Raw genomic sequence first — 19,926 nt, 5'->3', positions numbered from 1 at the left:
GTGAATAAAATCGGCGCTTAGCAATATTTTTAAAATTGAACTTTGTAATTTGTGTTTGGTTTAATTTGGCTTTGTGGCTTTTTAAACTACCTGACCTCTCCCCCAAGCGAGACACAGCCGATCTAGGGCTCAGTCCGGCCTCGATCTAGGAGGCGAGGGGAAGGAACGCGGCGGCCATCTTAGGGAGGGATCTCCCAGGCTGGGTGCAGTTCTAGTTGTCAGGCACTGCAAGGCACTCGGGGCTAGTACTTAAGCATACGGGTATGCCTCCGCGCAGCGGACGCGCAGAGCGGATGCGCCTTCCCCGCGCCAAAGGAGCGCCTAAGGAAAGCCCGTCTGGGCCCGTCCGGGCCAGGTCGGGCCCAGGGACCGAGGATGCTGATAGTATAGATCGCCTTTGCCCCCTGATAAGGTACAGTCGGAAAGAGTTACTCAGACTTAGAGGCACGCCCAGCACGTTGTGTAGCAAACTGCCAACACATGTAAGGAACATTGCACCTTGTACTAGATGTAATTATAATTTTACATGTGAAACATCTAAAAGCACTGGAGACAGGCTCCGCCGATATCACCTCGCATTATTAAACTGTCGCTCGTTACCGAGACATGCCATCGAGGTCTCCTTGCTCTTAGAGGAACAAGATCTGGATGTGTTATTTCTAACGGAAACTTGGCTGAACGATAGTTCAGACCCAGATCTTGTCCGAGCACTACCACACAACTATTCTATCCTGAGATACGATCGCCCAGATGGCAGGGGGGGAGGGATTGCCATAATCTATAAATCCGTACTGGGTTGTAGGGTTGAAAAAACAGCAATAAAAGGTGCGGAAAGCTTATTTTTTGCTATTACCGTCTCCCCAACTTGCACCCTGTCGGGCCTCCTGCTATATAGGCCACCAGGTCCCTACGGTCATTTCTGCGATGACCTTCCCATTTGTGCCACTAATTATGCTAGTACCACCTCTAATTTCACTTTACTGGGTGACTTCAACATTCATTCCGATGAGGAACATTTACCAGCCTGCATTAGTCTCAACGCAGGATTAGAAGTGCTCCAGCTGAGGCAATTAGTGACAGGCCCCACCCATAAAGCTGGACATACCCTTGACCATTGTTACACCAATTTGGATAATCTCATTTTTGAGAAATTAATCGATATTCCCTGGACTGACCATAAATTGCTGCTCCTCTCCCTGGTTCCATTGATTTTGTCTGAGTTCTCCAATACAACAAGGAGGTCCATACGGGTCTGGTCCAAACTCTCTACCGAGAGGTGGAGGAAGGAACTGAGTGACTCATTACCTGCGCTCTCCCAGGACCCTTTGATAGCCGATACACAATTTAACCAATGGCTATCGTCCTCTTTGGATGTCACCCTCCCCAAAAGTGAACTGTCTCATAGGATGGGCAATAATAAAAAACCCTGGTATACATTGGAACTTAAAGTCTTAAAGCGCCAATGCAAGCAGCAGGAGAGACACTGGCGCAAAAACTACTCAGAAGAGAGTAAGGACACCTATAAATTGGCCCTGAAGAAATATAAACAGGGAATCAAAACTGCCCAATCAAATTACTATCAGGAAAAAATTGATTCGGCATCCAATGCCCCCAGAGAAATTTTTAAAATTTTCAAATCCTTGGTCACTCCCGCTGTAATGAACTGGCGCATTATTTCTCCGATAAGGTGGATAATATTTTTTCCTCGTTTAAGCCTCTGCCCGCTGAAGAGATCCTTCCCCCCTCAATGGACACCGGTATTACCGGTTTGGATCATTTTTCTCAACTAGACTACTCCACTGCATGGGCCCTCTTGAACAATCTGAAGTCAGGCTCTCCAGCGGACCCCGCCCCGCCTACCATCCTAAAGTTGGTGTCAGATGTTCTAACCCCAGCTATTCAAGGGGTGATCAATGCTTCACTTTCATCTGGCATAGTCCCTTCTTCTTGGAAACAGGCAAAAGTGAAAGCTTTATTGAAGAAGCCTAACCTAAACCCAGAAGACTGGGCTAATTATCGGCCTATTTCCTTACTGCCAACCATCAGTAAGCTGGCGGAGAAGCATGTGAACGCATTGTTGGGATCCTATCTTGAGAGCAGCAATTCCCTCCATATCACTCAAACAGGATTTAGAGCTAAGCAGGGCACTGAAACAGCCCTAATCACTGTTGTTGAGGAGGCGAGGAAGATTGTGGACAACGGAGATAGGGCAGCCATTTTGTTATTAGATCTTAGTGCCGCCTTCGACACCGTGAATCATTCCATCTTGATTCAGAGACTGATGGAAGTAGGTGTCGGAGGAGGCGCACTAAAGTGGCTGCGCTCTTTTCTGTCCGATAGGACTTTTGCGGTCTTTGAGGATGATGCCTGTTCCCCCCAAATGCGTCTGCAATGTGGTGTCCCCCAGGGTTCTTCCCTCAGCCCTACCCTATTTAACATTTATATGAGGCCATTGGCTGAGGTGGTGCTGCCCTGGGGAGTACAGCTGGTAACGTATGCAGATGACACGCAGCTTATCATCTCCCTGGCTTCTCAGGGCGCCCCATTTGAGAACCTCTCCCTGTGCCTTAATAAAGTTAAGGAATGGATGGACCGATCCTTCCTAAAGTTGAATGGATCAAAAACGGAGGTGATGCTGCTAGGTTATAAACCATCCATACGGTAGAGAACTGGTGGCCGTCTAATCTGGGCCCTCCACCGCCACCTAAAGAACAAATCAAGAGCCTGGGGGTTTGGCTTGATCCTGCCCTGAACTTTGGTGTTCAGGCTCGCAAGGTGGCAGGAACCTGCTATGCCTTCATTAGACTTCTTCGGAAGATAATTAAACTCCTTCCGTTTGAGGCCAGGAGAATATTAGTGCAGGCGCTGATTCTCTCACGCTTGGACTATTCTAATGCGCTGTATTTAGGCACCACACAAGCTACCATAAAAACCTTGCAGACAGTACAGAACTGCGCGGCCCGAATGCTGCTGGATATCCCTCGTCGGACCTCTGCTAAGCCAGCACTGCGTCAACTACATTGGCTGCCTGTCCAGCAAAGAGTACAGTTCAAAGCGCTGACTACGGTCCATAAAGCTATTAATAAAATAGGACCCTCCCTGATTCAATCTATGTTTCATTTATTTCTACCAGGACGAGCTCTAAGGTCTGAAAATAAGAAGCTGATTGCAATTCCCAGAACCAGGAGAGTGCGAATGGGAGGCAGGCGCTTCTCCCTCCAAGCCGCCACCCTTTGGAACAAACTTCCCGACTCCATCAGATTGGAAGCTAACCATCTCAGGTTCAGGAAGAGTTTAAAAACCTTCCTGTTTGCCTGATTTCCTCAAGATCTAGTGAGTTAAGCGCTGGGATGCCTTCGGGTAGCTATGCGCTATATAAGACTGTAATCATTCATTCATTCATTCTTGGGGTGCACGTGGCATGCATGAGCAGTTTGCTGGACCATGGCAAACTCTGAAAGAGTTCCGACGGGGATGGGTAGGTCGCAAGTACTTCGACACCGCCTTTTAGGGATGCGGAGCCTGCTGGTGTCTTAGCCCGCCGGATACTGTTGAGGCGTGGCTTTATAGATCGATTTGAACACACTTAAGGGTATCTAACCTGCAGCAATACTTAAAGTGGTAGGTCGTTTTTCCACATATACCACGGTATGTAGGTAGTCTCACATTATATTTTTGGTCCTGATGAATTGCCATAGACCCGGTAGGGCTGTCAAGGCAAGAAACATGTTGACCTATTGGAGTAGAGTGCCACTTTGTTCTGATCCATTATGTCAAACAAAACCGCCTCTCCCTTTTTCTTTTAATCAGGTAGGAACCAGAGTTAAATAAATTATATTGGTTACCTAACCTGTTTTAACTTTCACTCTTCACACACACCTACACTTTCTAGGCCCCTCACTCACAGCTCACTAATTGGCAAGGAACAAAAGATCTCCGCCAAAGAGCCTGTTGGGTATTGCAGCGCCAATCCAATGAGGAGCAGGCCCAATGATGAAGCATGACACCTTGCTGGCTGGGTGTGTGAGGGCCCTAGTTCCGAACAAGGGAATTCCCCTTAGGACCCACATTACTGGTTTGAGGTGACGGTATAACTGTCCTCTCGGTACGCATTCTCATATATATCTCTCTCTCTTTTCTTATGAATTTAACCCTTGAGGAACAGCGCACTCCTTTTTTGTAAACTCTGAGAGAGAGCAGTCTTGTATCTTTGGGGTCACATATCCCCTATCTCGACACCAGGTGTAGCATCCTGCCCATCCCAGTGACCTCTCTCTGAATCAAGGAGCACCCTTTTTAGTGTACTGAAGAGCCTAACTCTTCCTTCCTCCCTTGTGTCCTCCCACATCTCACAGGAATGCAGCAATCTGCAAATCTGTCTGGGGAATTCCTCTACCGCCTCATGTTCGTCCAGTTAGCCATGGGTCTCTGTTGCTGTGTTTTAGTGGTGCATAAGCAGGTGGATTTTGCTGGAGAAACAGTAAATCGCATGCTTGGAGTTGAAATTTTTCAAGGGGATTAGGGTTGAAGGCATAAGCGTGAGCACTTTGGAACATATACAGAGCCATTTATGCCAAAGCGCAGTTGGATCCGGAGGAGGTGTTGGGGGGGGGGGGGGTAGGGGGGGGGGACTCAAAGAAGGTTCACATCTAAGGGGATGAAAATATTATAATATAATCAAAACAGTAATTGATAAGACACTGATATTCTTTCATCAGTGTTTTAACATGAAAAATGTAAGCAGGCAGCTTGCCATGTTAATTTGTTTAGAGTCCCATGTGACATTTTCCATTGTGCATCATATGCTGATGAATTGGATTTTATGATGGATACTTCTATGCTTTGAATCCTCACCTTTCGAATTTCCCCGAGTGCCAAATTGGATCTGGAACTTGTTCTAGCCATTGTTTGCACATTTCATTTGGTGCCCCTATCAGACTCCCTGGCAGCGCTGTCCTCCAGAAGAGCTCGCATAAACCTATAAATAGGAACCACCTCTGTGCACTAATGTCAGTTTCTTTCTTCCGCATGCTTTGACACGGATCCGGAACTCCTCCCCCAATGTTTGGCAGTGGCTTACCAACCCTCCTAAATGTTTTTCTTTGATTGTATCCTAGCAAAATACCTCCCCCAAAAACCACAAGATTTAAACCGTGACTTACCTGGAGAAAGTAGGTATAGGTTACTTACCCACACAAAGTTTACCTCTAGTGCCTTCAATCCAAGCAGGATTCAAAAGTTCCCTGATGCATCTGCAGTTCATCAGGAAGCAAAAGGCGAAGCTGTATGTTGCCAAGCACTAGAAAAATGATAAAGGAAATTCCCTCAAATCTCTGCCTACTCCTGATCCAAGTCGTCGTCCTTGGGTAAGTGTATGATGAAGTCGAAAGACAGGTCTGAAGTATGGACCGGAGTCATTTCCCCATCCCTTCTCAAGATGTCATGCAGTCAGCAGTCCTAGGACCCAACTCCTCAGTCATGCAACTCCAGTCCACACATGAAGCTGATGCTCCTAGTATTTCCCAGGCCATTTTTGATTCAGCAGAAGTTCAGGGCCTTCAAGGAGGCTATGATTCAACTTTTCTTTTTTTAGGCAGATTCTGTGTCCCTGTCTAGCACATGGGTCCGTCGGGTACTCAGTAAGAGTTCTGCCAGCTGACCCCATTTGCTTCCTCCCAACTCCTGGCCGGTGGCAGGCCATGCCATTGTTGAAGGCCACGCGGTTTCTGGTTAGTTCGGCACAGGTTCCAGACCCAACCTCAACACTAGTTTAAATCTGAAGCTGAGTTAAGCTAGATATCAGCTGATGTCTTTCTCTCATATTACTAAGGAACAGACTTAATGTGGTAGGGTTCTGCGACTGGCCTTTGACTTGACGCCACTACTTGTTGTGGGTATATTTGGTTCAGATTCGAATGCAGAATGCGCCTGATGATGATGATGGGGAGAAGGAGGAGGAGGCAGGCAATTTGCTAAATCCACACTGTAGTGATTCTGGTCTGTAGTTGGACCTCCAGAAACCAATGGTCTTGCTGCCCTGCATGAAACAGAATTGGACTCTTCATTTGGGCCCTCGAAGAATTAGCCTGTTCTGCGGTAGTGTTGCTCAGCCATGGAGGTGCTAAGTTGAAGTTTTGTACTTTGGGAGACTAAAACATATCTACATATACAATTCTCTCAGCCTGGACCTTCCTCTTTGAGTCCTTGTTTTCCTTCAGTGAAGCTTTGATGGAGAGCTTGGTAGTAAAAGTGCTCAGTGCCTCCAATGAATCCTGCCATTTGCAAGGTTCCACTGGCCGCAGCTGGTGACCCGTCCTTTTTGAAGCAGCACCCAACACCGGAGATCCTTGTTGTTCAGGCTTGCATGCAATAAGCCCCTCCTTACTGCCTATGGAGCTAAAATATAAAGGAGGATAAATGATTATCACAAAGTTTGTGAAATCAATGACTCTGCCATCAAAGCCATTTAGTCCAGCATAGAAAGACAAGCAAGGGTTTGCAGTGGTTGCTGTCAAATAACCATACCCACCGTTCCAAAAATGGATACCCACCTCTAACTATATTGTGTATACAAATGAGTCTTTATGCCCTTCAGGCATCATCATTGGCGGGGGAGGGAGGACTTTAACCTGCCAATAGATGGCGTCTTAACTAGACTATCCTGACTCTACTCTTCTCCCCAACACACTCTCACTAGAATTAACTACATCTTAGTAGATAAATCCCATGTTTCCTTATCACAAAATTCCAATAGTGAACCTATAATAATCTCTGATCATGTGTGTATATCCATAGACCTCAACCGTACTGATAGCCCCCCTCTCTCGAAACTTACGTCTCAACGATGCCCTCCTGGATGACGAGACCTCCAAATCCAAGATCAACATCACAATAACCCAATTTCTGAAAGAAACCATACCAGTAGATACCTCAGATTCGATCAGATGGTATGCCTTGGAAGACTTTCTTAGAGGCACCTTGATAAACCTGTCTGCAGCCAGGAACAAATCCCTGAATAAATGCCTTGACTTCGTTGAAGCAGAGATTAAAATCTTGAGTGAATTCATCAGACTTTCCGCTGGATCACAGGATACCCCTAAGTTACGCAACTTGAAATTCAAATATAACCAAATGCTAAGTAAAAGAGCGCAGAAATGGGTGAACATCTCCAACTCAGAGAAATCACGTGTTAGAAACATTGCCAGAAAGGCTCTAGCAAACTAATTGAAATACTCTAAAAGGTCCATCACTTCACCCATCAAAAACATTGCCGATGTAACACTCACTGCCCCACAAGAGATCCTAGAGGTCTTTCACAAATTCTATGCTAACCTAGATACTCTAAGCACTGTAATTAGATCGGAAGACTGCTCGTCATATCTGAGTTCCTGTATGCCCTCACCAGCCTCATAAGAAGAAAGAATCCTTCTAAACGCCCCGATCTCCTCTGTGGGAATGGTGTCTGCCATTAAATACCTCATATCAGGAAAAGCTCATGGCTCTGATGGGTACTCAGTGAAGTTCTACAAAACTTTCCCTGAACTACTGTCTGACCCTCTGCAAGCCCTCTTTCAGTCATTTGCCTCCACAGGCTACATGACAGGCTCAACCTCAGAAGCCACAATAGTAGTTGTCCCCCAAAAAGCCAAAGACCCCCTGGATGTCAAGAACTTCAGCCCGACATATCTAATCAATATCAATTGTAAACTGTATACTAAAGTCCTTGTAAGGAGATTGGAGAAGGTGACACTAAACCTTATTGCCCAATCCCAAACTGGATTTCTGAAGAGCAAACTCGCAGCCGAAAACATCCGGGTCTTTTGTCATGCACTTGAAAAAGCACGTCATCTTCCTCTCCCACAGCTCCGATGGCTCTTGGCAAGGAAAAAGCCTTTGATAAAGTTTAATGTATTTTTCTTCGTGAGGCATTACACAAATTCCACCTTGGCAAGAATTTCATCCAAATGTTTATGGCATTCTACGCTGAGCCAGTAGCGAGGATTAGAACGAATGGCCGCCTGTCAAATTCCTTTTCATTGACTCAGGGCACCAGACAGGAGTGCCCACTTCCCCCACTCTTATTCCTACTAGTTAGCATACCCCTAATATCCTCCGTCAAACAGAATGATAACATCAAATATTTATCATTTGAATCAGGCAGGCAATTTGTCGTAGCCTATGCCGATGATGTCCTAATCTTCACTGAAGACGCAGATAACGCAGTCCCCAACATTGTCTCCTGGCTATACTCTCAGCTATACTCTCAGCCGAACCCAAACAGAGATCTTCCCCATGAATATCTATTGCACCCCCTCAATTTCACCTGAAATGGCAACCTGATGCACTCAAATACCTTGGCATCTGGTTTGGCAAGGATCTAAGCTCCTCCCACACGATTAACAAAAAAAAAACACTATCCAAAATAAAGGATTTGCTAAATTCCTGGTCTCCCAAGCACATAACATGGTGGGGTAGAACAGACACATCTAAAATGATGATTGGACTTGTAATCAAATTCCTCTCAAGCATGCTTCCCATAAATCTCTCCACTACCTTCTTTAAAGCTGAAGACAAACACATTTCGGATTTCCTTTGGAAAAGGAGGAGAGCCAGGATTTCTCGTCCCATCCTTATTTTTTTTTTTTGAAAAACCTTTATTAGTCAAGAACAGAGCATACACAGCTTCTTGCCTACAACCATGTCACCTGGCCGGCAGCAACAACATGCAGTGCAATAGACGTAGAACACTTGCTAGACAGGAGTAAGTCAGGCTCACAGCATGTCGCCTACAACCCATATGGGCCGGCCGCTGGGCATTACATTTAGGCTGCTGATGAAGGTATATAGTGGCAATGATAACAGCAAGAAGCACACATCCAATGACCATGTGAGGTTTCGTTTTTCATTTTGTTAGAACCAACTTTTAACTCCAATGAGAACTGTACGCCCCCAGTGTGTGTCCACCATACTTAGTATGTGGCGTAAGGAACTGTCCAGTGCAGGGCCATGGCATGAGGTGCACCCATAGCTGGGTACCGGCCAACTTTAGTGTTATGTTGCTCTGCACTTAACTGACCTAGCCAGCGACCTGGGGGGAGATATCCTTGATGCAATGTAGTGAACGTTAACCGGCGCTACACACGACACAGCCACTCAACCTGCGCTGCGGCGGGGAAAGCTTGATGGCGTCTCAAATCCGGGGAAATGGCATCCCGCCCTCTCCCACCCATGCAGCAGGCGCACAAAATGCTATCATACCAGCAAGCATGTACTCGGTCCGGGCAAACAGGGAGCGTCCCATACACCCATCCTGGGGGGGGGGGGACAGGGAGACGAAAGGGGGGGTCAAGGCAATCAATCCGTCGTAGTGGTCAATGGGGTAGAGACAGCACAAGGCGTGGCTGAGGAGTCGGCTCTCTCAACGTTCCCGGTCTCGCCCTCCTCGGAATCGCCCCCATCGCGGGCCCGCAGGAGGTAAGTGACGAGGGGTCCCCAGAGGTCCTTAGGCCGCGACTTGGGGGGCAAAAGGTCAGCATACTGATGAAGCCTTTCCTGCCATGTAGACATCGTACTCAGCCAGACCTTGAATTTAGGCGCCCGCCCTCGTCCCCATCTACACGCTACGTGGCGCTTGGCCAGCAGGAGTCCCAGAGCAAAGAATTTCCGATGCGTCTTGAGCACCGGGTGCGACCGGCCCAACAGGGCGAGCTCAGGGCAAGGCGCGGTGGTCACCCCGATCATCTCGGACAGGGCTGAGAAGACCTCCTCCCAATAAGCGGCAACAGCTGGGCACGTCCAGGCCAGATGAAGAAAGCCAGCGCCCAACCTCCTGCATCTCACACAACGGTCATCACTTCGCAACCCGAATCGGCACAGTTTGGCAGGGGTATAGTAGAGGCGGTGCAAATATTTAAAGTGGACTAATCTAAGTCGCACATTACCCGTAACCGCAGTGGTATGAGAGCAACTCTCCTCCCACTGTTCGTCCGACATTGGGTTCCCCAGGTCACTGTCCCAGTCCGCCCGCGCTCTAAGGGAGGGGGGGGACGGAGCCGACTGCACGTGGGTATACAGCATGGAGACCACATGTTTCGGAGTGTCCGTTTGCAACAGAGCATGAAGAGGCGCCAAGACCTCAGGCTCGTCCGGGAAATTAGGTGTGACCGCCTTTATGTTTTGCCGCAGTCGGACATAAAGGAACGTATCCATCACCGACGGGGACGTCTCGCCAAAGAAGTGTGCCGCCGAGCGGAAACTCCCCTCGTGATATAGGTCACCCCACGTGCAGATTGCGAGCCTTGTAAGCATTTTGCGACCGAGTTCCTCACGTGCAACCCTCAGTCTAGGATCATATGCTAGGACCATACGGGGAGAGTATAGGAATGTGGCCCCCATTTGTGCCGCTATGCGCTTCCAGGCCCTTACTGTGCAGTCAACCGTAGTGGGGTCGCGATCTCCCAAACGGACCTCCGAATATAGATAACCGGAAGGTTGCTCAGGTCTCATGTACCCATCCTCCACCGCCAGGTGCGCCATAAAGGGTGGTTCAGGTCCCATCCTTAAACTGAACAGAACCAGGGGCGTCTTAACATGCCTGACTTCCACAGGTATTTTTAGCAGCCCATGGCAACTGGTGGTTTAGAGAGGTGGACTATAATTCTCCACCATGGCTCCAGATTGAACCCCATCTAATGTCTACACTCACCCTGAGTTCCACCCTTACCATCTGTGGCCTTCAGAAAACTACCCTTGGCTCACTTGTACCCCAATCACCAACACAGTCTCTGCCCTACTGCGGGTCAATAAAACTATGAACAGCCATTTTGCTGATTTCACTTTAGCCTCCCTATGGCACAACCATAGAATCAGGTTAGAGGGAAGGACAGATTTTGGGGAACAGTGGACCAAAAGGGGCATTAATTCCATCTGAGCCTTTGGCACCACCCTGATTCCAATCTCCTTTTCAAGCTTGAGCACAGATTACAATCTGTCCCCCTCCCACATCCAATACTATCATTTTCTAAAACTTAAAGGTACTATTAGAAAACTACCCAAACCACATATGCAAGACCTTGCCGGTCTACTAGGTAATCTTAAAAGGTTAGGCCATTCAGCGTCAAATATCTGTAAATTGCTCGACCCTCCTAGGTTACACCTCCTTAAGAATCTGAAAAAGAAGTGGTCCCCATAAATCACAGAAGAACTCACCTCACATTTCTCGGACGCTACCTGAAATAGAATCTGGCACTCCCCTTTCCTTGCTAAAATTACACCTACAATTGTGCAATCTAGATTTTGGGTGATACACAAAACATACTAGACCCATCCAGACTGCACACATCAGGGATCTTAGCATTAAGGCAACCTTTTGCGCTCTGGGAAATCCCTCGGATCAATATAGCACATGTTTTTCACATGTAAAATGGTTTAGCCCCTCTAGACCAAAATGCTCCAGACAATATCCCATTCACACCATCCTTCATAACTACGATGTTAAAAGTTTCAGAACACCCTCATGAGTTACTCCTATTAGATTTAATGCTAGCCCTGGGAACCAAAACGATTTTGTCAGAGTGGAAGTCTCCAACAGAAATACCCAACAAGCGGTGGAACATCTTGTTCTCCACCAGAAGCGTGGACAACATAATGTACAGGAAATAACACAACACATGCTGCGTGGTATGGAATGCACTTGACATCTCCAAAACGTGGACCCCCATAGCTGCCACACTCCTCTTGCTTCCATAATTCCGCTTAACCACCAGGATACCTGTATACTACCAATATATACCTAGTAGACCTGCCTACATAGCTCACGCTGACCACCCTCTTCCCCTCTCTCTCCTACTAATTTCTTCCATTTTCCTCACTCTTTGCTTTTGCACCTAGCGCTCTATTTCCGCCTCTTTCTTGTTCAAATATCATAAGGACACACTCGGGGACCTTTGCAGTGGCCCTGGATATTGTGGATTGCCTAATGAATAGTTGATCATTTGAATCAAGGGACAGCCTTCTTTGGAAGGACACAGAGACCACTGCTTAACTGACTATATGTCACAGGGTGCTTGTGGGCTGGATTATCCTCCGAGACTGAATGCCCTGGATTTTTTCTCTAGATAAAAAGAAAAAAAGAGGGAAGCGTAATCACAAGCTAAATTAGGCCAGTGTGGCAGGTAGGCAATTTCTGGTTTGGGCAATGGGAGTGCTGAACAGGTGGTAAGGCTTAGAGGGAGTAGGAGGATTCAATAGGACTTTTGTTTTCCCACTTGTCGAAATGTTTTGAGCTACTGCTTTTATGACCCTAGTGTGAATAGGTGGGAATACTGTGGCCCTTCCTATCTCTGTTTGGCCTTGTTTCAAAATAGAAGGAAAATATTGATGACAAAAATCTGCCTAGCTTTCCAAGACCTATCAACGCTCTGCAGTATTTTCCTTATCTGCTAAACAGAGTGATGCTCCAAAATGTAATCTAGTCAAAGTATCCTCACAGCAAAATCAGCCACAGTGCATGGCATATTCTAAGACCAAGCTTTGCATTCCCCAACAGCAAACCGTGTCTCAAAGCACCTTCTGTTCATGATCCCTACATCGGGCCCAGCTGCACACGTCTACCCACTGGCCTGCAGGGCAGCACCTTCTGCAGCTGTCCACTTACAGTCACAAACATAATCTACATCACATCTTGGTTTTCCTTTTAACTCGGGATGAAACCTCAACTGCGGGGCCTCATTACCCTGTGCAACGGCCCAAAAGTACGGAGCACTTGATCAGAGCTGACATTGGAAGAGGCCAACCTCCATGGACATTGATGCAAAGATAAGCATAGAATTCATGTAGAAGCAAAAGTTCAAGTAAGATCTTTGGCCTCAGCCACCAGTGTGATAATCGGGATAAGGACTGTCACGCGGCCTGGCTGCGCTTGTCAACACTGTATCACATTCAGTCCAAATTCGAAGTATGTCTGTAAAAATAACAGCTTCTAAAAGCAGCACATGAATCATTCTGCCTTTAGAAGTCTTTTCCCAGCCTTGGTGAATGGGATGCAGGCTGATGACACCAGATTATCCCAAGGATTAGTGTAGGGTGAGTGCAGCTCTCAGATTAGGCGTCCATTTTGTATCTTGCTGCCGCCCACCCCTCCACTTTATAGCGTAGCTTTCTCTAATTAGAAAATATGATAATCAGGAGCCGTTGCAGGAATCCCTTTTTATGTTAAAAAGTGGTTACAATATTCATCACTAGCGCGTTTAGCATTTGCAACAGTAGCAGTGCATATAGCTTCAATTCAAGCCCAGGCAGTACTCTTTATGTATGTTTGACCTTAAGAGTTCATCATTATGGAAGGTTTTATTTTGTTTCCTCCTTTTCTATAGTTTTAAAACTTCACCTAAAAACAATTGTGAACAGATCGGATAGTTTAGTTGCTTGTGTTCATGTGGGTCTGAAGTCAGTGCCTGAAGCATTTCTTGCGCAGTTCTATTTATTTCATTTATTGGTGAAATTGTAATAAAGAGGCCCCCAAAAGTCAGGAAATACTCGGTTAAATGTGGATCCGAGCGACATCCCAGACATCAGCGTATGGAATTTAATGCTTGTGTTTCTTAGTTTTCTATATTTTATGTGTACATTCTGACGTTTGAAATATTTTGGCTTTTGAAATATTGTTGAGCCATAGATTTGTAATAGCTTTCACCAGTGTTTCTTGAAGATGTTCCTTGTTTTTCATTTTTTTCTTTGATTATCATACCTTGTCAGTGCATGTTCAGGTGTGTTGACACAGCTTATGTGCCTGCAGCGTGACATCGACAAAGCTTATGAACATTAACATATCAAACCTGGTTTTCTTTGATCAAATCTGTTTCAGAAACCTAATGGGGTCAATGCTCGCTTTCCATGCCAAATTGAAGGATTTAACTGCAGACAGTTTACTAAAAAATCAACACTTTTTAAAAACTCATTTTTTGTATATAACACTGTTACTCAAACGTGACTGCGTTAATTTGTTTCATGCCTCATAAAAAGCAGAGCAACACTTAGTAATTGTTTACTACACAGGGTGTGCGTCACCATCAGCAGGTTGACCTCAGAGGGTGATGCTTAGAAAGTGTCCCAATAACTTGTAAACACAATGCCATCATTTGCTTGTTTCTCCCCAGAGCTTTCTCTTTGGTGTAAGAGCAGCAATCGCACACTAACATAATGATTAGTGTGTGGAACTTTAGTCTCCTTTTCTCATCTTTCCATGTCACAAGATGTTGACCTCTGCAATAATGATTACATTAAGTCACACAACCAAGATTTGCCACGGTGCCTGTCCAGTTTTTCTGGATGTGCCAGGTGTTAAATTCCAGGAATACAGTCCTCCATCCCACGACCTGTAGACTCTTTGGGAGTCAAACTTTGTCACTCCAGAGAGACAAATGTTCCATCAGTTGAAGTCTCTCTCTCCATTTGGGTGCATTGGTCCCATTTAATTATTGTACTGTGGGATCAAGCATGCATCTACTGTTGGGAGCAGTGGCACTGGTACATTGTGGCAAGCGTTGGAGAGTTCCTCTCTCCCTGGGTGTGTTTTAGGATACCAGATGTTCTTTTTCTGGATTGTGAAACGGAAACATCCTCCTTCTCTGGGAGCCCTTCCGTTAACTTCCAACATGACAAGGCTTACTTGTCTTCCTCTGAGGTGGTGTTGTCTCACCTGTCTCATTTCAGGAGATTGTTGAGAAAGACGCTATGATAGTTAACAAAATGCTGCACCATGGAAAGAAGCTTAAAATGTGAGGGACTATTTTTAAAGGGACACCAAGGAATTGAATTTTCAAAGGAAGTGGGCTTTGGAAAGAATAACTGTTGAATAGTGATATATATACATACACACACACAGTCTCCCTCTCACTCCCTCCCTCCCTCTCCTGTCTTTGGGAAGAATAACTGTTGGAGAGCGATATACATACATACATATATATATATACACACACACACACACACAGCCTCTCCCGCCTCCCCTCCAACCCCCTCCCCTCCCTCGCCACATAGGGGCGAGGTAATTTGGATACAGAGGTTCTGCAGACAGACCTGTAGGGTACAGTGACAATAGGCAAATGGGCTGAGCAGAAAGGATATGTAGGTTAGATGCTGAAGGAGGTGCCGGTCATTTGGCTGGAGGGGGCAAAGGATTTTCGGGGTCAGATGATCGGAGAAGAGTTGCTATTTTTATACTATTTTGAAATTAGATGCACTTCTATATTTTATCTGTACAGATCTGCAATCTATATTACTGTGACAAGCATTTTGGTGAGCAGTCAAAATATCGATTTTTTAAATATCGACCTACACTACTATCGAGTTTTTAATATCATAGGAACAGAATATAAATGTCAAGAATATCGTAGACCAGAATATCGACTTTAAGGTAAGTAATATCGTTTTTTTCATATCGAAGTAAGTAATATCGAAGTTAGTAATATCGAAGTAAGTAATATCGTTAGCAAAAATATTGTTAATATAGATATTTATATTAGTGTTATGTTTTTAGTATGTATTTTATATGTATGTTTAACATTTTTTGTAATGTATTATTATTATTTTTAAATATATGTATTAAATGTTTAGAAATTAGTAATTGTTTTCAGTAAATTTTGAGTTTTAGTATCAGCGGGTTGTGGGTTTATAGGGGAATCGAGTGGGAAGTAATTTAATTATAATTAATATGTTTTTATTTTTGTATTGGTTATTAATGTATTGATAATTATTAATTTGTAATTAATTTTTATGAATTTGTTAATTGATAATTAAATTAATTGTTAATTTTTATGTGTAGTGGGTTGTGTGTTTATAGGTGAATAGGGTGGGAAGTAATTTAATTATAATTAATTAATATTTATTTATTGTTTTTTGATAATTAATTTGTTTATTATTTGGTCATTAATTTGTATTAATTGATTAATTTATAATTGTATTAATTATAATTAATTTATTATTGTTATTGTTAATTTATTTTTAATGTATTATTAATTGGTAATTATTTTTTAATAATTGATTAATTAAAATATTTGTGTTTTTTTATGTGTGTATGGGGAATATGGTGGGAAGTAATTCAATGTTATTTAAGTAAATATTAATATAATTGTATTGGTATTTATTATTAATTTTTTAGTTCATTAATTTTTTATGTTATTTATTTTACAAAAATTATTTAATTAATAAGTGTGTTAATTTAACCCCTACGCTAACCTACATTTTCCACACTGTTACATTCACTGGAGTTGGAATATTAATTTTTACCCCTCCACTATCCAACACTTTCCCTGCTTTTCACTCACTGGAGTGGAAATAGTCATTTTTACTCCTCTGCTATCCAACACTTTCCCTGCTTTTCACTCACTGGAGTGGAAATAGTAATTTTTACCCCTCTGCTATCCAACACTTTCTCTACTGTTGCACTCACTGGAGTGGGAATAGTAATTTTTACCCCTCCGCTATCCAACACTTTCCCTGCAGTTGCACTCACTGGAGTGGGAATAGTAATTTTTACCCCTAAGCTATCCAACACTTTCCCTACTGTTGCACTCACTGAACTGGGAATAGTGATTTTTACCCCTACACTATCCAACACTTTCCCTACCGTTGCACTCCCTGGAGTGGGAATAGTAATTTTTACTCCTAAGCTATCCAACACTTTCCCTACTGTTGCACTCACTGGAGTGGGAATAGTAATTTGTACCCCTACGCTATCCAACACTTTCCCTACTGTTGCGCTCACTGGAGTGGTAATAGTAATTTTAACCCTGACGCTATCCAACACTTTTCCTACTGTTGCACTCCCTGGAGTGGGAGTAGTAATTTTTACCCCTACGCTATCCAACACTTTCCCTACTGTTGCACTCCCTGGAGTGGAAATAGTAATTTTTACCCCGACGCTATCCAACGCTTTCCCTACTGTTGCACTCCCTGGAGTGGGAATAGTAATTTTTACCCCTACGTTATCCAACATTTTCCCTACTCTTGCACTGTTTGGATTTGGAATAGTAATTTTATTACCTCCGCTATCTAATATTTTTTGTTTCATTTTAGTTAATGTAGTATATAATTAATATTAAAAAGATTAAAAAGATGTTTTTTAATGTATTATATATATTTAATTTTTGTTTATATTATTGTTTTATGTGTATAGATGTATTTATAATTTGTGGTTTTAATTTTTTTATAAGTTATTAAAATAATAATTAAAAATTATTAGTAAGTATATATATTATATATGTATGTTTAATTTATTTTTACTATATATATTACTTATAATTTTTAAACATTTTAAAATATTTTTAACTATGTTTATTGTCATTATATGTATTATTTACTTTATTTTACATTATTTTTTTAACTTAAATAAAAAAGGATATTTTTAACAATATTTTTGACATCGATATTGTTTTTCCGATATTTATGTACTTACCATAATCTAGATAGGATGTCGATATTCATGACTTTGATATTCTTGCTGCAATATTTTTGTAGGTCGATATTTTGACCTTCGATATTTTGTCAGTGATTCTAGCATTTTGTCACCAGTGGTGGCAGAAATGCTGCCAAAACTGTATCGAAGTCTGCAGTTGGTAGATGAATTATTTCCTGCATCTCTTATTGCTTTTCCTTACAGGAGATATCCTTACTGTGTAATGATCATGTACAGTTCACCGGGACAGCTCAGCAGGGCCACTTTCTCTGTGCATGTTCGAGGCAGAAAGAGATGCAGAGCTGCTGTTTGGGGATGCCCTCCACACACTCATTCTGCAACACACTTTTTTCTGCCTTGCCATAAGACAGTGCAATTTGGACAAGAGGTCTTCAGAAGCTTGTTCGCCTGAAACATTGTCTTCCTTAAACCTCTTTACTTCTCTTCCCTTCCTTCTGTTTACTTGTATGAATCTACCCATAGGTAGGAGAGACCCAGCACTTCTGTAGATTCTTTTAAGGGCCGATTCCACACCTTTAGAATTTCCCAGGTACTAGACTGGATCTGGGAACTTTTACACATCTGTGCTCCTGCATGATGGTAGGTGGTGCTATGTGGCCCTGTGTTGCATTTGTTCCATCTGGAAGTGATTAGCGAGCCGCATATAAGCGCCTCCCCTACGCGCTGACATCAGTTCCTTTCTGTTCGCGCCTTCGAATGCGGTTCCAGAGTTCTGCTCCCATTTTCCTCATCGTTTTGACATGATTTTTTCTTTAAGAACTTTCAACCGGTGTTCAAGTAACTATGTCCGCTTAAAAACAACAAGCTTTCAACCATGCCGGGACTGTCTCAAATCAATGTCTGTGACAGACCCGCATGAAGTATGCCGTTTGTGTTTGGGCTCAGGGCACATCTCCAGGTCATGTGAGAAAGGCACCCTCATTAATCCAAAGGCAATGCAGGGATGTGAAACGAAGCAGTATGTTGCCACTAGAACAAACCACACAGATCCTGCTCTCATTGGTAGTGAAAAGAGTGAACCCACTCCCAAGGTCATTTCTGAGTTAGGTCCTAATCACAGTCGAAGTATTCGGATAAGTCCAAATTGAAGTCAAAGATGAAACAAAAGAAAGCCAAGTGGAACTCGTCCCCATGCTGCCACTCTCTATCTTCAGAGAGGTCTCAAGGGTGTCAACATGCCATTCGGTGTCATTTCCAATCCACTGAGGAGCTGATTGCACAACTGTTACCAACGCACCCTGAGTTCCCCAGGTCATCTGCGACATTGCAACAAATTGAGGCCTTAAGGGAGGCCATGTTGCTCCTCTTTCACACCTTTCTGGATCCCTGTGGCATGCCTTCAGGTCCCAATGATCCGCAAGGGACACCAGTTGGGTTACTATTGGTAGATACGTCTTCGGCACGAACTGTGCCTCTAGAAACAGTTTTAAATTCCGCACTGGCTTTGGAGCCGACTTCCACTCCAACACTAAAATCTGCACTGGTCTATTTGACTTCAATGTTGGTCCCAACACTGCCAGTGGAGGACCTTCTTCCGTGCTGGTGTCCAACTCAGATCCAAACATGTATTTTTAATTTTTTTAAAAACCAATTATTGAGAGTTCATTGGAATTGTAAACATACAATACAGTTGTGTGTAAATACATGTTCTAAAATATTACAAAAAACAGGAGATCATCTTAAGTTAAAGTGCAATGTGCTAAATATTATCAAATATATGTTCCAGAATATTCAACATTAGAATTGGTGCATTCATGTGAGGCACTAAAAAGATCATCTTAAAAGAGTACACAATATCACAAAACTAAATCCACCCCCCCGTTCTATCGCTCTACATCAGATGTAGTCTATATCGAAAATATATTAATTGAGCGCAACTTTTATACAACCAACGAGTAAATCAGAATACATCTACAATTTCTCTACCTGACAAATAAAACTAAATTCATTGGGATTATATCCATTGGTTGAGAGTTGCGATAGAGAAAGTGCAAAATGCATGTTTACAAGTAAGCAAAAAAAAACTTTCTATTATAAGCAATCCTGTTTCCACATAACTCCTCCTCACATTCCCTTCAATAATATTGGATTATCTATAGATCCGGATTCCTACTCTATATCTCAAATAAACTCCAATATTTTTCATACTTTCTTATTGCACCTGATCTTATTGCATATTTTTTTTTCTCCAATTCTTGCATTTTACATAATTTTGCTCTCCATGCATGGAAGGTAGGTACCTTTTCCGTTCTCCAAACCTGTAAAATTAGAGATCTTGCTATTAATGCTGCAATTAAAAGATGTTCTTCATGCGTAGAGATAGCAGGTTAGCAACCTAAAACTGCAATAGATTCATCAATTAATTTAGAGGGGTCTAATATGGATCTGAGATATATCTTAATTTCCTCCCATAGGCTGCGAATTTTAGGACACTCCCAGATGATATGCATCCA

At 43.5% G+C, this 19,926-nt stretch overlaps 1 protein-coding gene across 4 annotated transcripts in view; it reads left to right on the top strand.

Annotated features, from left to right (window-relative positions):
* The window catches only part of EHBP1 (EH domain binding protein 1), a 2,118,711-nt gene that overhangs the window by 1,376,330 nt on the left and 722,455 nt on the right, over positions 1-19,926 (top strand). The window lies entirely within an intron of this gene.

This window comes from Triturus cristatus, chromosome 6 (genome assembly GCF_964204655.1).
Source record: "Triturus cristatus chromosome 6, aTriCri1.1, whole genome shotgun sequence".
Taxonomy (NCBI): Eukaryota; Metazoa; Chordata; class Amphibia; order Caudata; family Salamandridae; genus Triturus; species Triturus cristatus.
Note: the sequence above shows the minus strand (reverse complement) of the source record. Positions and strands in the feature narration are given on the sequence as shown.